The sequence below is a fragment of the Taudactylus pleione genome, unplaced genomic scaffold (genome assembly GCF_031769625.1).
Source record: "Taudactylus pleione unplaced genomic scaffold, aTauple2 ptg000815l, whole genome shotgun sequence".
Classification (NCBI taxonomy): Eukaryota; Metazoa; Chordata; class Amphibia; order Anura; family Myobatrachidae; genus Taudactylus; species Taudactylus pleione.
This window is the reverse complement of record NW_028285217.1, coordinates 1,255,179-1,279,279: the sequence shown is the minus strand read 5'-3', so window position 1 is coordinate 1,279,279 and position 24,101 is coordinate 1,255,179. Positions and strand designations below refer to the sequence as shown.

Here is a 24,101-nt window from a genome sequence, read left to right as displayed (position 1 = left end):
ATTAAATTCTGATCACTACTCAAGGAAAAAAGAAAAATGCACTCAAACATGCCGAAACCAGGGACCTTTAGATCTTCAGTCTAACGCTCTCCCAACTGAGCTATTTCGGCAAGGTCTGTGTATGGCAAAAGTCACTAAGACATCAACTGAGCTATGTTTGCATGGTTACACAAGGTTAAGTATCAATATTTTTCTGTCATCATGATTGCATGAAATGAAGAGAAAAGATGTATTTTATACTGTAAATATATAAATTACAAGCCCTTAATCATACATTTAAGTAAAAGTTTTAACAAATTGTGGTCAGGAAGCAGTTAGTTTACTTCAAATTTTCATAATAGAGTAGCATGACGGACAACATGAAAACAATATTTAAGCTGTATTTATGCACCGTGTTGTTAAATAAACATTCTCATCATTTAGAAGTTACTACTGAATACTCAACTATGTTAAGAAATGATGTTGTTTAAATTTGAAATAATTAAATTCTGATCACTACTCAAGGAAAAAAGAAAAATGCACTCAAACATGCTGAAACCCGGGATCGAACCAGGGACCTTTAGATCTTCAGTCTAACGCTCTCCCAACTGAGCTATTTCGGCAAGGTATGTGTATGGCAAAAGTCACTAAGACCTCAACTGAGCTATGTTTGCATGGTTACACAAGGTTATGTATCAATATTTTTCTGTCATCATGATTGCATGAAATGAAGAGAAAAGATGTGTTTTATACTGTAAATATATCCATTACAAACCCTTAATCATACATTTAAGTAAAAGTTTTAACAAATTGTGGTCAGAAAGCAGTTAGTTTATTTCAAATTTTCATAATAGAGTAGCATGATGGACATCATGAAAACAATATTTAAGCTGTATTTATGCACCGTGTTGTTAAATAAACATTCTCATCATTTAGAAGTTACCACTGAATACTCAACTATGTTAAGAAATGATGTTGTTTACATTTGAAATACTTAAAAACTGATAACTGCTCAAGGAAAGAAGAAAAAAGGTACTCAAACATGCTGAAACCCGGGACCTTTAGATCTTCAGTCTAACGCTCTCCCAACTGAGCTATTTTGGCAAAGTCTGTGTATGGCAAAAGTCACTAAGACCTCAACTGAGCTATGTTTGCATGGTTACACATGGTTTAGTATCAATATTTTTCTGTCATCATGATTGCATGAAATGAAAAGAAAATATGTGTTTTATACTGTAAATATATCCATTACAAACCCTTAATCATACATTTAAGTAAAAGTTTTAACAAATTGTGGTCAGGAAGCATTGTTAGATTACTTCAAATTTTCATAATAGTTAGAGTAGCGTGACTTAAAACATGAAAACAATATTTAAGCTGTATTTATGCACCGTGTTGTTAAATAAACATTCTCATCATTTAGAAGTTACTACTGAATACTCAACTATGTTAAGAAATGATGTTGTTTAAATTTGAAATAATTAAATTCTGATCACTACTCAAGGAAAAAAGAAAAATGCACTCAAACATGCCGAAACCAGGGACCTTTAGATCTTCAGTCTAACGCTCTCCCAACTGAGCTATTTCGGCAAGGTCTGTGTATGGCAAAAGTCACTAAGACATCAACTGAGCTATGTTTGCATGGTTACACAAGGTTAAGTATCAATATTTTTCTGTCAGCATGATTGCATGAAATGAAAAGAAAATATGTGTTTTATACTGTAAATATATCCATTACAAACCCTTAATCATACATTTAAGTAAAAGTTTTAACAAATTGTGGTCAGGAAGCATTGTTAGATTACTTCAAATTTTCATAATAGTTAGAGTAGCGTGACTTAAAACATGAAAACAATATTTAAGCTGTATTTATGCACCGTGTTGTTAAATAAACATTCTCATCATTTAGAAGTTACTACTGAATTCTCAACTATGTTAAGAAATGATGTTGATTAAATTTGAAATAATTAAATTCTGATCACTACTCATGGAATAAAGAAATATGCACTCAAACATGCCGAAACCAGGGACCTTTAGATCTTCAGTCTAACGCTCTCCCAACTGAGCTATTTCGGCATGGTCTGTGTATGGCAAAAGTCACTAAGGCATCAACTGAGCTATGTTTGCATGCTTACACAAGGTTAAGTATCAATATTTTTCTGTCATCATGATTGCATGAAATGAAGAGAAAAGATGTATTTTATACTGTAAATATATAAATTACAAGCCCTTAATCATACATTTAAGTAAAAGTTTTAACAAATTGTGGTCAGGAAGCAGTTAGTTTACTTCAAATTTTCATAATAGAGTAGCATGACGGACAACATGAAAACAATATTTAAGCTGTATTTATGCACCGTGTTGTTAAATAAACATTCTCATCATTTAGAAGTTACTACTGAATACTCAACTATGTTAAGAAATGATGTTGTTTAAATTTGAAATAATTAAATTCTGATCACTACTCAAGGAAAAAAGAAAAATGCACTCAAACATGCCGAAACCCGGGATCGAACCAGGGACCTTTAGATCTTCAGTCTAACGCTCTCCCAACTGAGCTATTTCGGCAAAGTATGTGTATGGCAAAAGTCACTAAGACCTCAACTGAGCTATGTTTGCATGGTTACACAAGGTTAAGTATCAATATTTTTCTGTCATCATGATTGCATGAAATGAAGAGAAAATATGTGTTTTATACTGTAAATATATCCATTACAAACCCTTAATCATACATTTAAGTAAAAGTTTTAACAAATTGTGGTCAGAAAGCAGTTAGTTTATTTCAAATTTTCATAATAGAGTAGCATGATGGACATCATGAAAACAATATTTAAGCTGTATTTATGCACCGTGTTGTTAAATAAACATTCTCATCATTTAGAAGTTACCACTGAATACTCAACTATGTTAAGAAATGATGTTGTTTACATTTGAAATACTTAAAAACTGATAACTGCTCAAGGAAAGAAGAAAAAAGGTACTCAAACATGCTGAAACCCGGGACCTTTAGATCTTCAGTCTAACGCTCTCCCAACTGAGCTATTTTGGCAAAGTCTGTGTATGGCAAAAGTCACTAAGACCTCAACTGAGCTATGTCTGCATGGTTACACAAGGTTTAGTATCAATATTTTTCTGTCATCATGATTGCATGAAATGAAAAGAAAATATGTGTTTTATACTGTAAATATATCCATTACAAACCCTTAATCATACATTTAAGTAAAAGTTTTAACAAATTGTGGTCAGGAAGCATTGTTAGATTACTTCAAATTTCCATAATAGTTAGAGTGGCGTGACTTACAACATGAAAACAATATTTAAGCTGTATTTATGCACCGTGTTGTTAAATAAACATTCTCATCATTTAGAAGTTACTACTGAATACATAACTATGTTAAGAAATGATGTTGTTTAAATTTGAAATAATTAAATTCTGATCACTACTCAAGGAAAAAAGAAAAATGCACTCAAACATGCCGAAACCAGGGACCTTTAGATCTTCAGTCTAACGCTCTCCCAACTGAGCTATTTCGGTAAGGTCTGTGTATGGCAAAAGTCACTAAGACATCAACTGAGCTATGTTTGCATGGTTACACAAGGTTAAGTATCAATATTTTTCTGCCAGCATGATTGCATGAAATGAAAAGAAAATATATGTTTTATACTGTAAATATATCCATTACAAACCCTTAATCATACATTTAAGTAAAAGTTTTAACAGACTGTGGTCAGGAAGCATTGTTAGATTACTTCAAATTTTCATAATAGTTAGAGTAGCGTGACTTAAAACATGAAAACAATATTTAAGCTGTATTTATGCACCGTGTTGTTAAATAAACATTCTCATCATTTAGAAGTTACTACTGAATACTCAACTATGTTAAGAAATGATGTTGTTTAAATTTGAAATAATTAAATTCTGATCACTACTCAAGGAAAAAAGAAAAATGCACTCAAACATGCTGAAACCCAGGATCGAACCAGGGACCTTTAGATCTTCAGTCTAACGCTCTCCCAACTGAGCTATTTCGGCAAGGTATGTGTATGGCAAAAGTCACTAAGACCTCAACTGAGCTATGTTTGCATGGTTACACAAGGTTAAGTATCAATATTTTTCTGTCATCATGATTGCATGAAATGAAGAGAAAAGATGTGTTTTATACTGTAAATATATCCATTACAAACCCTTAATCATACATTTAAGTAAAAGTTTTAACAAATTGTGGTCAGAAAGCAGTTAGTTTATTTCAAATTTTCATAATAGAGTAGCATGATGGACATCATGAAAACAATATTTAAGCTGTATTTATGCACCGTGTTGTTAAATAAACATTCTCATCATTTAGAAGTTACCACTGAATACTCAACTATGTTAAGAAATGATGTTGTTTACATTTGAAATACTTAAAAACTGATAACTGCTCAAGGAAAGAAGAAAAAAGGTACTCAAACATGCTGAAACCCGGGACCTTTAGATCTTCAGTCTAACGCTCTCCCAACTGAGCTATTTTGGCAAAGTCTGTGTATGGCAAAAGTCACTAAGACCTCAACTGAGCTATGTTTGCATGGTTACACAAGGTTTAGTATCAATATTTTTCTGTCATCATGATTGCATGAAATGAAAAGAAAATATGTGTTTTATACTGTAAATATATCCATTACAAACCCTTAATCATACATTTAAGTAAAAGTTTTAACAAATTGTGGTCAGGAAGCATTGTTAGATTACTTAAAATTTTCATAATAGTTAGAGTAGCGTGACTTAAAACATGAAAACAATATTTAAGCTGTATTTATGCACCGTGTTGTTAAATAAACATTCTCATCATTTAGAAGTTACTACTGAATACTCAACTATGTTAAGAAATGATGTTGTTTAAATTTGAAATAATTAAATTCTGATCACTACTCAAGGAAAAAAGAAAAATGCACTCAAACATGCCAAAACCAGGGACCTTTAGATCTTCAGTCTAACGCTCTCCCAACTGAGCTATTTCGGCAAGGTCTGTGTATGGCAAAAGTCACTAAGACATCAACTGAGCTATGTTTGCATGGTTACACAAGGTTAAGTATCAATATTTTTCTGTCAGCATGATTCCATGAAATGAAAAGAAAATATGTGTTTTATACTGTAAATATATCCATTACAAACCCTTAATCATACATTTAAGTAAAAGTTTTAACAAATTGTGGACAGGAAGCATTGTTAGATTACTTCAAATTTTCATAATAGTTAGAGTAGCGTGACTTAAAACATGAAAATATTATTTAAGCTGTATTTATGCACCGTGTTGTTAAATAAACATTCTCATCATTTAGAAGTTACTACTGAATACTCAACTATGTTAAGAAATGATGTTGATTAAATTTGAAATAATTAAATTCTGATCACTACTCATGGAATAAAGAAATATGCACTCAAACATGCCGAAACCAGGGACCTTTAGATCTTCAGTCTAACGCTCTCCCAACTGAGCTATTTCGGCATGGTCTGTGTATGGCAAAAGTCACTAAGACATCAACTGAGCTATGTGTGCATGGTTACACAAGGTTAAGTATCAATATTTTTCTGTCAGCATGATTCCATGAAATGAAGAGAAAAGATGTATTTTATACTGTAAATATATAAATTACAAGCCCTTAATCATACATTTAAGTAAAAGTTTTAACAAATTGTGGTCAGGAAGCAGTTAGTTTACTTCAAATTTTCATAATAGAGTAGCATGACGGACAACATGAAAACAATATTTAAGCTGTATTTATGCACCGTGTTGTTAAATAAACATTCTCATCATTTAGAAGTTACTACTGAATACTCAACTATGTTAAGAAATGATGTTGTTTAAATTTGAAATAATTAAATTCTGATCACTACTCAAGGAAAAAAGAAAAATGCACTCAAACATGCTGAAACCCGGGATCGAACCAGGGACCTTTAGATCTTCAGTCTAACGCTCTCCCAACTGAGCTATTTCGGCAAGGTATGTGTATGGCAAAAGTCACTAAGACCTCAACTGAGCTATGTGTGCATGGTTACACAAGGTTAAGTATCAATATTTTTCTGTCATCATGATTGCATGAAATGAAGAGAAAAGATGTGTTTTATACTGTAAATATATCCATTACAAACCCTTAATCATACATTTAAGTAAAAGTTTTAACAAATTGTGGTCAGAAAGCAGTTAGTTTATTTCAAATTTTCATAATAGAGTAGCATGATGGACATCATGAAAACAATATTTAAGCTGTATTTATGCACCGTGTTGTTAAATAAACATTCTCATCATTTAGAAGTTACCACTGAATACTCAACTATGTTAAGAAATGATGTTGTTTACATTTGAAATACTTAAAAACTGATAACTGCTCAAGGAAAGAAGAAAAAAGGTACTCAAACATGCTGAAACCCGGGACCTTTAGATCTTCAGTCTAACGCTCTCCCAACTGAGCTATTTTGGCAAAGTCTGTGTATGGCAAAAGTCACTAAGACCTCAACTGAGCTATGTTTGCATGGTTACACATGGTTTAGTATCAATATTTTTCTGTCATCATGATTGCATGAAATGAAAAGAAAATATGTGTTTTATACTGTAAATATATCCATTACAAACCCTTAATCATACATTTAAGTAAAAGTTTTAACAAATTGTGGTCAGGAAGCATTGTTAGATTACTTCAAATTTTCATAATAGTTAGAGTAGCGTGACTTAAAACATGAAAACAATATTTAAACTGTATTTATGCACCGTGTTGTTAAATAAACATTCTCATCATTTAGAAGTTACTACTGAATACTCAACTATGTTAAGAAATGATGTTGTTTAAATTTGAAATAATTAAATTCTGATCACTACTCAAGGAAAAAAGAAAAATGCACTCAAACATGCCGAAACCAGGGACCTTTAGATCTTCAGTCTAACGCTCTCCCAACTGAGCTATTTCGGCAAGGTCTGTGTATGGCAAAAGTCACTAAGACATCAACTGAGCTATGTTTGCATGGTTACACAAGGTTAAGTATCAATATTTTTCTGTCAGCATGATTGCATGAAATGAAAAGAAAATATGTGTTTTATACTGTAAATATATCCATTACAAACCCTTAATCATACATTTAAGTAAAAGTTTTAACAAACTGTGGTCAGGAAGCATTGTTAGATTACTTCAAATTTTCATAATAGTTAGAGTAGCGTGACTTAAAACATGAAAACAATATTTAAGCTGTATTTATGCACCGTGTTGTTAAATAAACATTCTCATCATTTAGAAGTTACTACTGAATACTCAACTATGTTAAGAAATGATGTTGTTTAAATTTGAAATAATTAAATTCTGATCACTACTCAAGGAAAAAAGAAAAATGCACTCAAACATGCCAAAACCAGGGACCTTTAGATCTTCAGTCTAACGCTCTCCCAACTGAGCTATTTCGGCAAGGTCTGTGTATGGCAAAAGTCACTAAGACATCAACTGAGCTATGTTTGCATGGTTACACAAGGTTAAGTATCAATATTTTTCTGTCAGCATGATTCCATGAAATGAAAAGAAAATATGTGTTTTATACTGTAAATATATCCATTACAAACCCTTAATCATACATTTAAGTAAAAGTTTTAACAAATTGTGGTCAGGAAGCATTGTTAGATTACTTCAAATTTTCATAATAGTTAGAGTAGCGTGACTTAAAACATGAAAACAATATTTAAGCTGTATTTATGCACCGTGTTGTTAAATAAACATTCTCATCATTTAGAAGTTACTACTGAATTCTCAACTATGTTAAGAAATGATGTTGATTAAATTTGAAATAATTAAATTCTGATCACTACTCATGGAATAAAGAAATATGCACTCAAACATGCCGAAACCAGGGACCTTTAGATCTTCAGTCTAACGCTCTCCCAACTGAGCTATTTCGGCATGGTCTGTGTATGGCAAAAGTCACTAAGGCATCAACTGAGCTATGTTTGCATGCTTACACAAGGTTAAGTATCAATATTTTTCTGTCATCATGATTGCATGAAATGAAGAGAAAAGATGTATTTTATACTGTAAATATATAAATTACAAGCCCTTAATCATACATTTAAGTAAAAGTTTTAACAAATTGTGGTCAGGAAGCAGTTAGTTTACTTCAAATTTTCATAATAGAGTAGCATGACGGACAACATGAAAACAATATTTAAGCTGTATTTATGCACCGTGTTGTTAAATAAACATTCTCATCATTTAGAAGTTACTACTGAATACTCAACTATGTTAAGAAATGATGTTGTTTAAATTTGAAATAATTAAATTCTGATCACTACTCAAGGAAAAAAGAAAAATGCACTCAAACATGCCGAAACCCGGGATCGAACCAGGGACCTTTAGATCTTCAGTCTAACGCTCTCCCAACTGAGCTATTTCGGCAAAGTATGTGTATGGCAAAAGTCACTAAGACCTCAACTGAGCTATGTTTGCATGGTTACACAAGGTTAAGTATCAATATTTTTCTGTCATCATGATTGCATGAAATGAAGAGAAAATATGTGTTTTATACTGTAAATATATCCATTACAAACCCTTAATCATACATTTAAGTAAAAGTTTTAACAAATTGTGGTCAGAAAGCAGTTAGTTTATTTCAAATTTTCATAATAGAGTAGCATGATGGACATCATGAAAACAATATTTAAGCTGTATTTATGCACCGTGTTGTTAAATAAACATTCTCATCATTTAGAAGTTACCACTGAATACTCAACTATGTTAAGAAATGATGTTGTTTACATTTGAAATACTTAAAAACTGATAACTGCTCAAGGAAAGAAGAAAAAAGGTACTCAAACATGCTGAAACCCGGGACCTTTAGATCTTCAGTCTAACGCTCTCCCAACTGAGCTATTTTGGCAAAGTCTGTGTATGGCAAAAGTCACTAAGACCTCAACTGAGCTATGTTTGCATGGTTACACAAGGTTTAGTATCAATATTTTTCTGTCATCATGATTGCATGAAATGAAAAGAAAATATGTGTTTTATACTGTAAATATATCCATTACAAACCCTTAATCATACATTTAAGTAAAAGTTTTAACAAATTGTGGTCAGGAAGCATTGTTAGATTACTTCAAATTTTCATAATAGTTAGAGTGGCGTGACTTACAACATGAAAACAATATTTAAGCTGTATTTATGCACCGTGTTGTTAAATAAACATTCTCATCATTTAGAAGTTACTACTGAATACATAACTATGTTAAGAAATGATGTTGTTTAAATTTGAAATAATTAAATTCTGATCACTACTCAAGGAAAAAAGAAAAATGCACTCAAACATGCCGAAACCAGGGACCTTTAGATCTTCAGTCTAACGCTCTCCCAACTGAGCTATTTCGGTAAGGTCTGTGTATGGCAAAAGTCACTAAGACATCAACTGAGCTATGTTTGCATGGTTACACAAGGTTAAGTATCAATATTTTTCTGCCAGCATGATTGCATGAAATGAAAAGAAAATATATGTTTTATACTGTAAATATATCCATTACAAACCCTTAATCATACATTTAAGTAAAAGTTTTAACAGACTGTGGTCAGGAAGCATTGTTAGATTACTTCAAATTTTCATAATAGTTAGAGTAGCGTGACTTAAAACATGAAAACAATATTTAAGCTGTATTTATGCACCGTGTTGTTAAATAAACATTCTCATCATTTAGAAGTTACTACTGAATACTCAACTATGTTAAGAAATGATGTTGTTTAAATTTGAAATAATTAAATTCTGATCACTACTCAAGGAAAAAAGAAAAATGCACTCAAACATGCTGAAACCCGGGATCGAAGCAGGGACCTTTAGATCTTCAGTCTAACGCTCTCCCAACTGAGCTATTTCGGCAAGGTATGTGTATGGCAAAAGTCACTAAGACCTCAACTGAGCTATGTTTGCATGGTTACACAAGGTTAAGTATCAATATTTTTCTGTCATCATGATTGCATGAAATGAAGAGAAAAGATGTGTTTTATACTGTAAATATATCCATTACAAACCCTTAATCATACATTTAAGTAAAAGTTTTAACAAATTGTGGTCAGAAAGCAGTTAGTTTATTTCAAATTTTCATAATAGAGTAGCATGATGGACATCATGAAAACAATATTTAAGCTGTATCTATGCACCGTGTTGTTAAATAAACATTCTCATCATTTAGAAGTTACTACTGAATACTCAACTATGTTAAGAAATGATGTTGTTTAAATTTGAAATAATTAAATTCTGATCACTACTCAAGGAAAAAAGAAAAATGCACTCAAACATGCCAAAACCAGGGACCTTTAGATCTTCAGTCTAATGCTCTCCCAACTGAGCTATTTCGGCAAGGTCTGTGTATGGCAAAAGTCACTAAGACATCAACTGAGCTATGTTTGCATGGTTACACAAGGTTAAGTATCAATATTTTTCTGTCAGCATGATTCCATGAAATGAAAAGAAAATATGTGTTTTATACTGTAAATATATCCATTACAAACCCTTAATCATACATTTAAGTAAAAGTTTTAACAAATTGTGGTCAGGAAGCATTGTTAGATTACTTCAAATTTTCATAATAGTTAGAGTAGCGTGACTTAAAACATGAAAACAATATTTAAGCTGTATTTATGCACCGTGTTGTTAAATAAACATTCTCATCATTTAGAAGTTACTACTGAATACTCAACTATGTTAAGAAATGATGTTGATTAAATTTGAAATAATTAAATTCTGATCACTACTCATGGAATAAAGAAATATGCACTCAAACATGCCGAAACCAGGGACCTTTAGATCTTCAGTCTAACGCTCTCCCAACTGAGCTATTTCGGCATGGTCTGTGTATGGCAAAAGTCACTAAGACATCAACTGAGCTATGTTTGCATGGTTACACAAGGTTAAGTATCAATATTTTTCTGTCATCATGATTGCATGAAATGAAGAGAAAAGATGTGTTTTATACTGTAAATATATCCATTACAAACCCTTAATCATACATTTAAGTAAAAGTTTTAACAAATTGTGGTCAGAAAGCAGTTAGTTTATTTCAAATTTTCATAATAGAGTAGCATGATGGACATCATGAAAACAATATTTAAGCTGTATTTATGCACCGTGTTGTTAAATAAACATTCTCATCATTTAGAAGTTGCCACTGAATACTCAACTATGTTAAGAAATGATGTTGTTTACATTTGAAATACTTAAAAACTGATAACTGCTCAAGGAAAGAAGAAAAAAGGTACTCAAACATGCTGAAACCCGGGACCTTTAGATCTTCAGTCTAACGCTCTCCCAACTGAGCTATTTTGGCAAAGTCTGTGTATGGCAAAAGTCACTAAGACCTCAACTGAGCTATGTTTGCATGGTTACACAAGGTTTAGTATCAATATTTTTCTGTCATCATGATTGCATGAAATGAAAAGAAAATATGTGTTTTATACTGTAAATATATCCATTACAAACCCTTAATCATACATTTAAGTAAAAGTTTTAACAAATTGTGGTCAGGAAGCATTGTTAGATTACTTCAAATTTTCATAATAGTTAGAGTAGCGTGACTTACAACATGAAAACAATATTTAAGCTGTATTTATGCACCGTGTTGTTAAATAAACATTCTCATCATTTAGAAGTTACTACTGAATACTCAAGTATGTTAAGAAATGATGTTGTTTAAATTTGAAATAATTAAATTCTGATCACTACTCAAGGAAAAAAGAAAAATGCACTCAAACATGCCAAAACCAGGGACCTTTAGATCTTCAGTCTAACGCTCTCCCAACTGAGCTATTTCGGCAAGGTCTGTGTATGGCAAAAGTCACTAAGACATCAACTGAGCTATGTTTGCATGGTTACACAAGGTTAAGTATCAATATTTTTCTGTCAGCATGATTCCATGAAATGAAAAGAAAATATGTGTTTTATACTGTAAATATATCCATTACAAACCCTTAATCATACATTTAAGTAAAAGTTTTAACAAATTGTGCTCAGGAAGCATTGTTAGATTACTTCAAATTTTCATAATAGTTAGAGTAGCGTGACTTAAAACATGAAAACAATATTTAAGCTGTATTTATGCACCGTGTTGTTAAATAAACATTCTCATCATTTAGAAGTTACTACTGAATACTCAACTATGTTAAGAAATGATGTTGTTTAAATTTGAAATAATTAAATTCTGATCACTACTCAAGGAAAAAAGAAAAATGCACTCAAACATGCTGAAACCCGGGATCGAACCAGGGACCTTTAGATCTTCAGTCTAACGCTCTCCCAACTGAGCTATTTTGGCAAGGTATGTGTATGGCAAAAGTCACTAAGACCTCAACTGAGCTATGTTTGCATGGTTACACAAGGTTAAGTATCAATATTTTTCTGTCATCATGATTGCATGAAATGAAGAGAAAAGATGTGTTTTATACTGTAAATATATCCATTACAAACCCTTAATCATACATTTAAGTAAAAGTTTTAACAAATTGTGGTCAGAAAGCAGTTAGTTTATTTCAAATTTTCATAATAGAGTAGCATGATGGACATCATGAAAACAATATTTAAGCTGTATTTATGCACCGTGTTGTTAAATAAACATTCTCATCATTTAGAAGTTACCACTGAATACTCAACTATGTTAAGAAATGATGTTGTTTACATTTGAAATACTTAAAAACTGATAACTGCTCAAGGAAAGAAGAAAAAAGGTACTCAAACATGCTGAAACCCGGGACCTTTAGATCTTCAGTCTAACGCTCTCCCAACTGAGCTATTTTGGCAAAGTCTGTGTATGGCAAAAGTCACTAAGACCTCAACTGAGCTATGTTTGCATGGTTACACAAGGTTTAGTATCAATATTTTTCTGTCATCATGATTGCATGAAATGAAAAGAAAATATGTGTTTTATACTATAAATATATCCATTACAAACCCTTAATCATACATTTAAGTAAAAGTTTTAACAAACTGTGGTCAGGAAGCATTGTTAGATTACTTCAAATTTTCATAATAGTTAGAGTAGCGTGACTTAAAACATGAAAACAATATTTAAGCTGTATTTATGCACCGTGTTGTTAAATAAACATTCTCATCATTTAGAAGTTACTACTGAATACTCAACTATGTTAAGAAATGATGTTGTTTAAATTTGAAATAATTAAATTCTCATCACTACTCAAGGAAAAAAGAAAAATGCACTCAAACATGCCAAAACCAGGGACCTTTAGATCTTCAGTCTAACGCTCTCCCAACTGAGCTATTTCGGCAAGGTCTGTGTATGGCAAAAGTCACTAAGACATCAACTGAGCTATGTTTGCATGGTTACACAAGGTTAAGTATCAATATTTTTCTGTCAGCATGATTCCATGAAATGAAAAGAAAATATGTGTTTTATACCGTAAATATATCCATTACAAACCCTTAATCATACATTTAAGTAAAAGTTTTAACAAATTGTGGTCAGGAAGCATTGTTAGATTACTTCAAATTTTCATAATAGTTAGAGTAGCGTGACTTAAAACATGAAAACAATATTTAAGCTGTATTTATGCACCGTGTTGTTAAATAAACATTCTCATCATTTAGAAGTTACTACTGAATACTCAACTATGTTAAGAAATTATGTTGATTAAATTTGAAATAATTAAATTCTGATCACTACTCATGGAATAAAGAAATATGCACTCAAACATGCCGAAACCAGGGACCTTTAGATCTTCAGTCTAACGCTCTCCCAACTGAGCTATTTCAGCATGCTCTGTGTATGGCAAAAGTCACTAAGACATCAACTGAGCTATGTTTGCATGGTTACACAAGGTTAAGTATCAGTATTTTTCTGTCATCATGATTGCATGAAATGAAGAGAAAAGATGTATTTTATACTGTAAATATATAAATTACAAGCCCTTAATCATACATTTAAGTAAAAGTTTTAACAAATTGTGGTCAGGAAGCAGTTAGTTTACTTCAAATTTTCATAATAGAGTAGCATGACGGACAACATGAAAACAATATTTAAGCTGTATTTATGCACCGTGTTGTTAAATAAACATTCTCATCATTTAGAAGTTACTACTGAATACTCAACTATGTTAAGAAATGATGTTGTTTAAATTTGAAATAATTAAATTCTGATCACTACTCAAGGAAAAAAGAAAAATGCACTCAAACATGCCGAAACCCTGGATCGAACCAGGGACCTTTAGATCTTCAGTCTAACGCTCTCCCAACTGAGCTATTTCGGCAAGGTATGTGTATGGCAAAAGTCACTAAGACCTCAACTGAGCTATGTTTGCATGGTTACACAAGGTTAAGTATCAATATTTTTCTGTCATCATGATTGCATGAAATGAAGAGAAAAGATGTGTTTTATACTGTAAATATATCCATTACAACCCCTTAATCATACATTTAAGTAAAAGTTTTAACAAATTGTGGTCAGAAAGCAGTTAGTTTATTTCAAATTTTCATAATAGAGTAGCATGATGGACATCATGAAAACAATATTTAAGCTGTATTTATGCACCGTGTTGTTAAATAAACATTCTCATCATTTAGAAGTTACCACTGAATACTCAACTATGTTAAGAAATGATGTTGTTTACATTTGAAATACTTAAAAACTGATAACTGCTCAAGGAAAGAAGAAAAAAGGTACTCAAACATGCTGAAACCCGGGACCTTTAGATCTTCAGTCTAACGCTCTCCCAACTGAGCTATTTTGGCAAAGTCTGTGTATGGCAAAAGTCACTAAGACCTCAACTGAGCTATGTTTGCATGGTTACACAAGGTTTAGTATCAATATTTTTCTGTCATCATGATTGCATGAAATGAAATGAAAATATGTGTTTTATACTGTAAATATATAAATTACAAGCCCTTAATCATACATTTAAGTAAAAGTTTTAACAAATTGTGGTCAGGAAGCAGTTAGTTTACTTCAAATTTTCATAATAGAGTAGCATGACGGACAACATGAAAACAATATTTAAGCTGTATTTATGCACCGTGTTGTTAAATAAACATTCTCATCATTTAGAAGTTACTACTGAATACTCAACTATGTTAAGAAATGATGTTGTTTAAATTTGAAATAATTAAATTCTGATCACTACTCAAGGAAAAAAGAAAAATGCACTCAAACATGCCGAAACCCGGGATTGAACCAGGGACCTTTAGATCTTCAGTCTAACACTCTCCCAACTGAGCTATTTCGGCAAGGTATGTGTATGGCAAAAGTCACTAAGACCTCAACTGAGCTATGTTTGCATGGTTACACAAGGTTAAGTATCAATATTTTTCTGTCATCATGATTGCATGAAATGAAGAGAAAAGATGTGTTTTATACTGTAAATATATCCATTACAAACCCTTAATCATACATTTAAGTAAAAGTTTTAACAAATTGTGGTCAGAAAGCAGTTAGTTTATTTCAAATTTTCATAATAGAGTAGCATGATGGACATCATGAAAACAATATTTAAGCTGTATTTAGGCACCGTGTTGTTAAATAAACATTCTCATCATTTAGAAGTTACCACTGAATACTCAACTATGTTAAGAAATGATGTTGTTTACATTTGAAATACTTAAAAACTGATAACTGCTCAAGGAAAGAAGAAAAAAGGTACTCAAACATGCTGAAACCCGGGACCTTTAGATCTTCAGTCTAACGCTCTCCCAACTGAGCTATTTTGGCAAAGTCTGTGTATGGCAAAAGTCACTAAGACCTCAACTGAGCTATGTTTGCATGGTTACACAAGGTTTAGTATAGGGATGTGCAGGCTCGGTTCTACTCGGTTCCGTTCGGTTTTTTTTACCGGATCTTATTGGGTTTCAGCTGTCACGAGTTTTGGATAGCCAATAAGATTCGGTAAAAAGAACCGAACGGAACCGAGTAGAACCGAGCCTGCACATCCCTAGTTTAGTATCAATATTTTTCTGTCAGCATGATTGCATGAAATGAAAAGAAAATATGTGTTTTATACTGTAAATATATCCATTACAAACCCTTAATCATACATTTAAGTAAAAGTTTTAACAAATTGTGGTCAGGAAGCATTGTTAGATTACTTCAAATTTTCATAATAGTTAGAGTAGCGTGACTTACAACATGAAAACAATATTTAAGCTGTATTTATGCACCGTGTTGTTAAATAAACATTCTCATCATTTAGAAGTTACTACTGAATACTCAACTATGTTAAGAAATGATGTTGTTTAAATTTGAAATAATTAAATTCTGATCACTACTCAAGGAAAAAAGAAAAATGCACTCAAACATGCCGAAACCAGGGACCTTTAGATCTTCAGTCTAACGCTCTCCCAACTGAGCTATTTCGGCAAGGTCTGTGTATGGCAAAAGTCACTAAGACATCAACTGAGCTATGTTTGCATGGTTACACAAGGTTAAGTATCAATATTTTTCTGTCAGCATGATTGCATGAAATGAAAAGAAAATATGTGTTTTATACTGTAAATATATCCATTACAAACCCTTAATCAAACATTTAAGTAAAAGTTTTAACAAATTGTGGTCAGGAAGCATTGTTAGATTACTTCAAATTTTCATAATAGTTAGAGTAGCGTGACTTAAAACATGAAAACAATATTTAAGCTGTATTTATGCACCTTGTTGTTAAATAAACATTCTCATCATTTAGAAGTTACTACTGAATACTTAACTATGTTAAGAAATGACGTTGTTTAAATTTGAAATAATTAAATTCTGATCACTACTCAAGGAAAAAAGAAAAATGCACGCAAACATGCCGAAACTCGGGATTGAACAAGGAACCTTTAGATCTTCAGTCTAACGCTCTCCCAACTGAGCTATTTCGGCAAGGTATGTGTATGGCAAAAGTCACTAAGACCTCAACTGAGCTATGTTTGCATGGTTACACAAGGTTAAGTATCAATATTTTTCTGTCATCATGATTGCATGAAATGAAGAGAAAAGATGTGTTTTATACTGTAAATATATCCATTACAAACCCTTAATCATACATTTAAGTAAAAGTTTTAACAAATTGTGGTCAGAAAGCAGTTAGTTTATTTCAAATTTTCATAATAGAGTAGCATGATGGACATCATGAAAACAATATTTAAGCTGTATTTAGGCACCGTGTTGTTAAATAAACATTCTCATCATTTAGAAGTTACCACTGACTACTCAACTATGTTAAGAAATGATGTTGTATACATTTGAAATACTTAAAAACTGATAACTGCTCAAGGAAAGAAGAAAAAAGGTACTCAAACATGCTGAAACCCGGGACCTTTAGATCTTCAGTCTAACGCTCTCCCAACTGAGCTATTTTGGCAAAGTCTGTGTATGGCAAAAGTCACTAAGACCTCAACTGAGCTATGTTTGCATGGTTACACAAGGTTTAGTATCAATATTTTTCTGTCAGCATGATTGCATGAAATGAAAAGAAAATATGTGTTTTATACTGTAAATATATCCATTACAAACCCTTAATCATACATTTAAGTAAAAGTTTTAACAAATTGTGGTCAGGAAGCATTGTTAGATTACTTCAAATTTTCATAATAGTTAGAGTAGCGTGACTTACAACATGAAAACAATATTTAAGCTGTATTTATGCACTGTGTTGTTAAATAAACATTCTCATCATTTAGAAGATACTACTGAATACTCAACTATGTTAAGAAATGATGTTGTTTAAATTTGAAATAATTAAATTCTGATCACTACTCAAGGAAAAAAGAATAATGCACTCAAACATGCCGAAACCAGGGACCTTTAGATCTTCAGTCTAACGCTCTCCCAACTGAGCTATTTCGGCAAGGTCTGTGTATGGCAAAAGTCACTAAGACATCAACTGAGCTATGTTTGCATGGTTACACAAGGTTAAGTATCAATATTTTTCTGTCATCATGATTGCATGAAATGAAAAGAAAATATGTGTTTTATACTGTAAATATATCCATTACAAACCCTTAATCATACATTTAAGTAAAAGTTTTAACAAATTGTGGTCAGGAAGCATTGTTAGATTACTTCAAATTTTCATAATAGTTAGAGTAGCATGACTTAAAACATGAAAACAATATTTAAGCTGTATTTATGCACCTTGTTGTTAAATAAACATTCTCATCATTTAGAAGTTACTACTGAATACTCAACTATGTTAAGAAATGATGTTGTTTAAATTTGAAATAATTAAATTCTGATCACTACTCAAGGAAAAAAGAAAAATGCACGCAAACATGCCGAAACTCGGGATTGAACAAGGGACCTTTAGATCTTCACTCTAACGCTCTCCCAACTGAGCTATTTCAGCAAGGTATGTGTATGGCAAAAGTCACTAAGACCTCAACTGAGCTATGTTTGCATGGTTACACAAGGTTAAGTATCAATATTTTTCTGTCATCATGATTGCATGAAATGAAGAGAAAAGATGTGTTTTATACTGTAAATATATCCATTACAAACCCTTAATCATACATTAAAGTAAAAGTTTTAACAAATTGTGGTCAGAAAGCAGTTAGTTTATTTCAAATTTTCATAATAGAGTAGCATGATGGACATCATGAAAACAATATTTAAGCTGTATTTATGCACCGTGTTGTTAAATAAACATTCTCATCATTTAGAAGTTGCCACTGAATACTCAACTATGTTAAGAAATGATGCTGTTTACATTTGAAATACTTAAAAACTGATAACTGCTCAAGGAAAGAAGAAAAAAGGTACTCAAACATGCTGAAACCCGGGACCTTTAGATCTTCAGTCTAACGCTCTCCCAACTGAGCTATTTTGGCAAAGTCTGTGTATGGCAAAAGTCACTAAGACCTCAACTGAGCTATGTTTGCATGGTTACACAAGGTTTAGTATCAATATTTTTCTGTCATCATGATTGCATGAAATGAAAAGAAAATATGTGTTTTATACTGTAAATATATCCATTACAAACCCTTAATCATACATTTAAGTAAAAGTTTTAACAAATTGTGGTCAGGAAGCATTGTTAGATTACTTCAAATTTTCATAATAGTTAGAGTAGCGTGACTTAAAACATGAAAACAATATTTAAGCTGTATTTATGCACCGTGTTGTTAAATAAACATTCTCATCATTTAGAAGTTACTACTGAATACTCAACTATGTTAAGAAATGATGTTGATTAAATTTGAAATAATTAAATTCTGATCACTACTCATGGAAAAAAGAAATATGCACTCAAACATGCCGAAACCAGGGACCTATAGATCTTCAGTCTAACGCTCTCCCAACTGAGCTATTTCGGCATGGTCTGTGTATGGCAAAAGTCACTAAGACATCAACTGAGCTATGTTTGCATGGTTACACAAGGTTAAGTATCAATATTTTTCTGTCATCATGATTGCATGAAATGAAGAGAAAAGATGTATTTTATACTGTAAATATATAAATTACAAGCCCTTAATCATACATTTAAGTAAAAGTTTTAACAAATTGTGGTCAGGAAGCAGTTAGTTTACTTCAAATTTTCATAATAGAGTAGCATGACGGACAAGATGAAAACAATATTTAAGCTGTATTTATGCACCGTGTTGTTAAATAAACATTCTCATCATTTAGAAGTTACTACTGAATACTCAACTATGTTAAGAAATGATGTTGTTTAAATTTGAAATAATTAAATTCTGATCATTACTCAAGGAAAAAAGAAAAATGCACTCAAACATGCTGAAACCCGGGATCAAACCAGGGACCTTTAGATCTTCAGTCTAACGCTCTCCCAACTGAGCTATTTCAGCAAGGTATGTGTATGGCAAAAGTCACTAAGACCTCAACTGAGCTATGTTTGCATGGTTACACAATGTTAAGTATCAATAATTTTCTGTCATCATGATTGCATGAAATGAAGAGAAAAGATGTGTTTTATACTGTAAATATATCCATTACAACCCCTTAATCATACATTTAAGTAAAAGTTTTAACAAATTGTGGTCAGAAAGCAGTTAGTTTATTTCAAATTTTCATAATAGAGTAGCATGATGGACATCATGAAAACAATATTTAAGCTGTATTTATGCACCGTGTTGTTAAATAAACATTCTCATCATTTAGAAGTTACCACTGAATACTCAACTATGTTAAGAAATGATGTTGTTTACATTTGAAATACTTAAAAACTGATAACTGCTCAAGGAAAGAAGAAAAAAGGTACTCAAACATGCTGAAACCCGGGACCTTTAGATCTTCAGTCTAACGCTCTCCCAACTGAGCTATTTTGGCAAAGTCTGTGTATGGCAAAAGTCACTAAGACCTCAACTGAGCTATGTTTGCATGGTTACACAAGGTTTAGTATCAATATTTTTCTGTCATCATGATTGCATGAAATGAAATGAAAATATGTGTTTTATACTGTAAATATATCCATTACAAACCCTTAATCATACATTTAAGTAAAAGTTTTAACAAATTGTGGTCAGAAAGCAGTTAGTTTATTTCAAATTTTCATAATAGAGTAGCATGATGGACATCATGAAAACAATATTTAAGCTGTATTTATGCACCGTGTTGTTAAATAAACATTCTCATCATTTAGAAGTTGCCACTGAATACTCAACTATGTTAAGAAATGAAGTTGTTTACATTTGAAATACTTAAAAACTGATAACTGCTCAAGGAAAGAAGAAAAAAGGTACTCAAACATGCTGAAACCCGGGACCTTTAGATCTTCAGTCTAACGCTCTCCCAACTGAGCTATTTTGGCAAAGTCTGTGTATGGCAAAAGTCACTAAGACCTCAACTGAGCTATGTTTGCATGGTTACACAAGGTTTAGTATCAATATTTTTCTGTCATCATGATTGCATGAAATGAAAAGAAAATATGTGTTTTATACTGTAAATATATCCATTACAAACCCTTAATCATATATTTAAGTAAAAGTTTTAACAAATTGTGGTCAGGAAGCATTGTTAGATTACTTCAAATTTTCATAATAGTTAGAGTAGCGTGACTTACAACATGAAAACAATATTTAAGCTGTATTTATGCACCGTGTTGTTAAATAAACATTCTCATCATTTAGAAGTTACTACTGAATACTCAAGTATGTTAAGAAATGATGTTGTTTAAATTTGAAATAATTAAATTCTGATCACTACTCAAGGAAAAAAGAAAAATGCACTCAAACATGCCAAAACCAGGGACCTTTAGATCTTCAGTCTATCGCTCTCCCAACTGAGCTATTTCGGCAAGGTCTGTGTATGGCAAAAGTCACTAAGACATCAACTGAGCTATGTTTGCATGGTTACACAAGGTAAAGGTTCAATATTTTTCTGTCAGCATGATTCCATAAAATGAAAAGAAAATATGTGTTTTATACTGTAAATATATCCATTACAAACCCTTAATCATACATTTAAGTAAAAGTTTTAACAAATTGTGGTCAGGAAGCATTGTTAGATTACTTCAAATTTTCATAATAGTTAGAGTAGCGTGACTTAAAACATGAAAACAATATTTAAGCTGTATTTATGCACCGTGTTGTTAAATAAACATTCTCATCATTTAGAAGTTACTACTGAATACTCAACTATGTTAAGAAATGATGTTGTTTAAATTTGAAATAATTAAATTCTGATCACTACTCAAGGAAAAAAGAAAAATGCACTCAAACATGCTGAAACCCGGGATCGAACCAGGGACCTTTAGATCTTCAGTCTAACGCTCTCCCAACTGAGCTATTTTGGCAAGGTATGTGTATGGCAAAAGTCACTAAGACCTCAACTGAGCTATGTTTGCATGGTTACACAAGGTTAAGTATCAATATTTTTCTGTCATCATGATTGCATGAAATGAAGAGAAAAGATGTGTTTTATACTGTAAATATATCCATTACAAACCCTTAATCATACATTTAAGTAAAAGTTTTAACAAATTGTGGTCAGAAAGCAGTTAGTTTATTTCAAATTTTCATAATAGAGTAGCATGATGGACATCATGAAAACAATATTTAAGCTGTATTTATGCACCGTGTTGTTAAATAAACATTCTCATCATTTAGAAGTTACCACTGAATACTCAACTATGTTAAGAAATGATGTTGTTTACATTTGAAATACTTAAAAACTGATAACTGCTCAAGGAAAGAAGAAAAAAGGTACTCAAACATGCTGAAACCCGGGACCTTTAGATCTTCAGTCTAACGCTCTCCCAACTGAGCTATTTTGGCAAAGTCTGTGTATGGCAAAAGTCACTAAGACCTCAACTGAGCTATGTTTGCATGGTTACACAAGGTTTAGTATCAATATTTTTCTGTCATCATGATTGCATGAAATGAAAAGAAAATATGTGTTTTATACTGTAAATATATCCATTACAAACCCTTAATCATACATTTAAGTAAAAGTTTTAACAAACTGTGGTCAGGAAGCATTGTTAGATTACTTCAAATTTTCATAATAGTTAGAGTAGCGTGACTTAAAACATGAAAACAATATTTAAGCTGTATTTATGCACCGTGTTGTTAAATAAACATTCTCATCATTTAGAAGTTACTACTGAATACTCAACTATGTTAAGAAATGATGTTGTTTAAATTTGAAATAATTAAATTCTCATCACTACTCAAGGAAAAAAGAAAAATGCACTCAAACATGCCAAAACCAGGGACCTTTAGATCTTCAGTCTAACGCTCTCCCAACTGAGCTATTTCGGCAAGGTCTGTGTATGGCAAAAGTCACTAAGACATCAACTGAGCTATGTTTGCATGGTTACACAAGGTTAAGTATCAATATTTTTCTGTCAGCATGATTCCATGAAATGAAAAGAAAATATGTGTTTTATACTGTAAATATATCCATTACAAACCCTTAATCATACATTTAAGTAAAAGTTTTAACAAATTGTGGTCAGGAAGCATTGTTAGATTACTTCAAATTTTCATAATAGTTAGAGTAGCGTGACTTAAAACATGAAAACAATATTTAAGCTGTATTTATGCACCGTGTTGTTAAATAAACATTCTCATCATTTAGAAGTTACTACTGAATACTCAACTATGTTAAGAAATTATGTTGATTAAATTTGAAATAATTAAATTCTGATCACTACTCATGGAATAAAGAAATATGCACTCAAACATGCCGAAACCAGGGACCTTTAGATCTTCAGTCTAACGCTCTCCCAACTGAGCTATTTCAGCATGCTCTGTGTATGGCAAAAGTCACTAAGACATCAACTGAGCTATGTTTGCATGGTTACACAAGGTTAAGTATCAGTATTTTTCTGTCATCATGATTGCATGAAATGAAGAGAAAAGATGTATTTTATACTGTAAATATATAAATTACAAGCCCTTAATCATACATTTAAGTAAAAGTTTTAACAAATTGTGGTCAGGAAGCAGTTAGTTTACTTCAAATTTTCATAATAGAGTAGCATGACGGACAACATGAAAACAATATTTAAGCTGTATTTATGCACCGTGTTGTTAAATAAACATTCTCATCATTTAGAAGTTACTACTGAATACTCAACTATGTTAAGAAATGATGTTGTTTAAATTTGAAATAATTAAATTCTGATCACTACTCAAGGAAAAAAGAAAAATGCACTCAAACATGCCGAAACCCTGGATCGAACCAGGGACCTTTAGATCTTCAGTCTAACGCTCTCCCAACTGAGCTATTTCGGCAAGGTATGTGTATGGCAAAAGTCACTAAGACCTCAACTGAGCTATGTTTGCATGGTTACACAAGGTTAAGTATCAATATTTTTCTGTCATCATGATTGCATGAAATGAAGAGAAAAGATGTGTTTTATACTGTAAATATATCCATTACAACCCCTTAATCATACATTTAAGTAAAAGTTTTAACAAATTGTGGTCAGAAAGCAGTTAGTTTATTTCAAATTTTCATAATAGAGTAGCATGATGGACATCATGAAAACAATATTTAAGCTGTATTTATGCACCGTGTTGTTAAATAAACATTCTCATCATTTAGAAGTTACCACTGAATACTCAACTATGTTAAGAAATGATGTTGTTTACATTTGAAATACTTAAAAACTGATAACTGCTCAAGGAAAGAAGAAAAAAGGTACTCAAACATGCTGAAACCCGGGACCTTTAGATCTTCAGTCTAACGCTC

General features: G+C 31.8%; 8 non-coding genes across 8 annotated transcripts; all 8 read right to left on the bottom strand.

The window, feature by feature from the left end:
- Positions 1–529: 529 nt before the first annotated feature.
- On the bottom strand, positions 530–602 carry TRNAF-GAA (transfer RNA phenylalanine (anticodon GAA)). The gene has a single exon. It is a non-coding gene; the product is annotated as a tRNA-Phe (tRNA).
- Positions 603–2,474: 1,872 nt separating this feature from the next.
- Positions 2,475–2,547, bottom strand: TRNAF-GAA (transfer RNA phenylalanine (anticodon GAA)). The gene has a single exon. It is a non-coding gene; the product is annotated as a tRNA-Phe (tRNA).
- A 3,337-nt stretch (positions 2,548–5,884) lies between these two features.
- TRNAF-GAA (transfer RNA phenylalanine (anticodon GAA)) lies at positions 5,885–5,957 on the bottom strand. Its single transcript has one exon. It is a non-coding gene; the product is annotated as a tRNA-Phe (tRNA).
- A 2,358-nt stretch (positions 5,958–8,315) lies between these two features.
- TRNAF-GAA (transfer RNA phenylalanine (anticodon GAA)) lies at positions 8,316–8,388 on the bottom strand. Its single transcript has one exon. It is a non-coding gene; the product is annotated as a tRNA-Phe (tRNA).
- A 5,768-nt stretch (positions 8,389–14,156) lies between these two features.
- On the bottom strand, positions 14,157–14,229 carry TRNAF-GAA (transfer RNA phenylalanine (anticodon GAA)). The gene has a single exon. It is a non-coding gene; the product is annotated as a tRNA-Phe (tRNA).
- Positions 14,230–15,129: 900 nt separating this feature from the next.
- Positions 15,130–15,202, bottom strand: TRNAF-GAA (transfer RNA phenylalanine (anticodon GAA)). Its single transcript has one exon. It is a non-coding gene; the product is annotated as a tRNA-Phe (tRNA).
- A 4,475-nt stretch (positions 15,203–19,677) lies between these two features.
- TRNAF-GAA (transfer RNA phenylalanine (anticodon GAA)) lies at positions 19,678–19,750 on the bottom strand. The gene has a single exon. It is a non-coding gene; the product is annotated as a tRNA-Phe (tRNA).
- Positions 19,751–23,568: 3,818 nt separating this feature from the next.
- On the bottom strand, positions 23,569–23,641 carry TRNAF-GAA (transfer RNA phenylalanine (anticodon GAA)). The gene has a single exon. It is a non-coding gene; the product is annotated as a tRNA-Phe (tRNA).
- Positions 23,642–24,101: the final 460 nt, after the last annotated feature.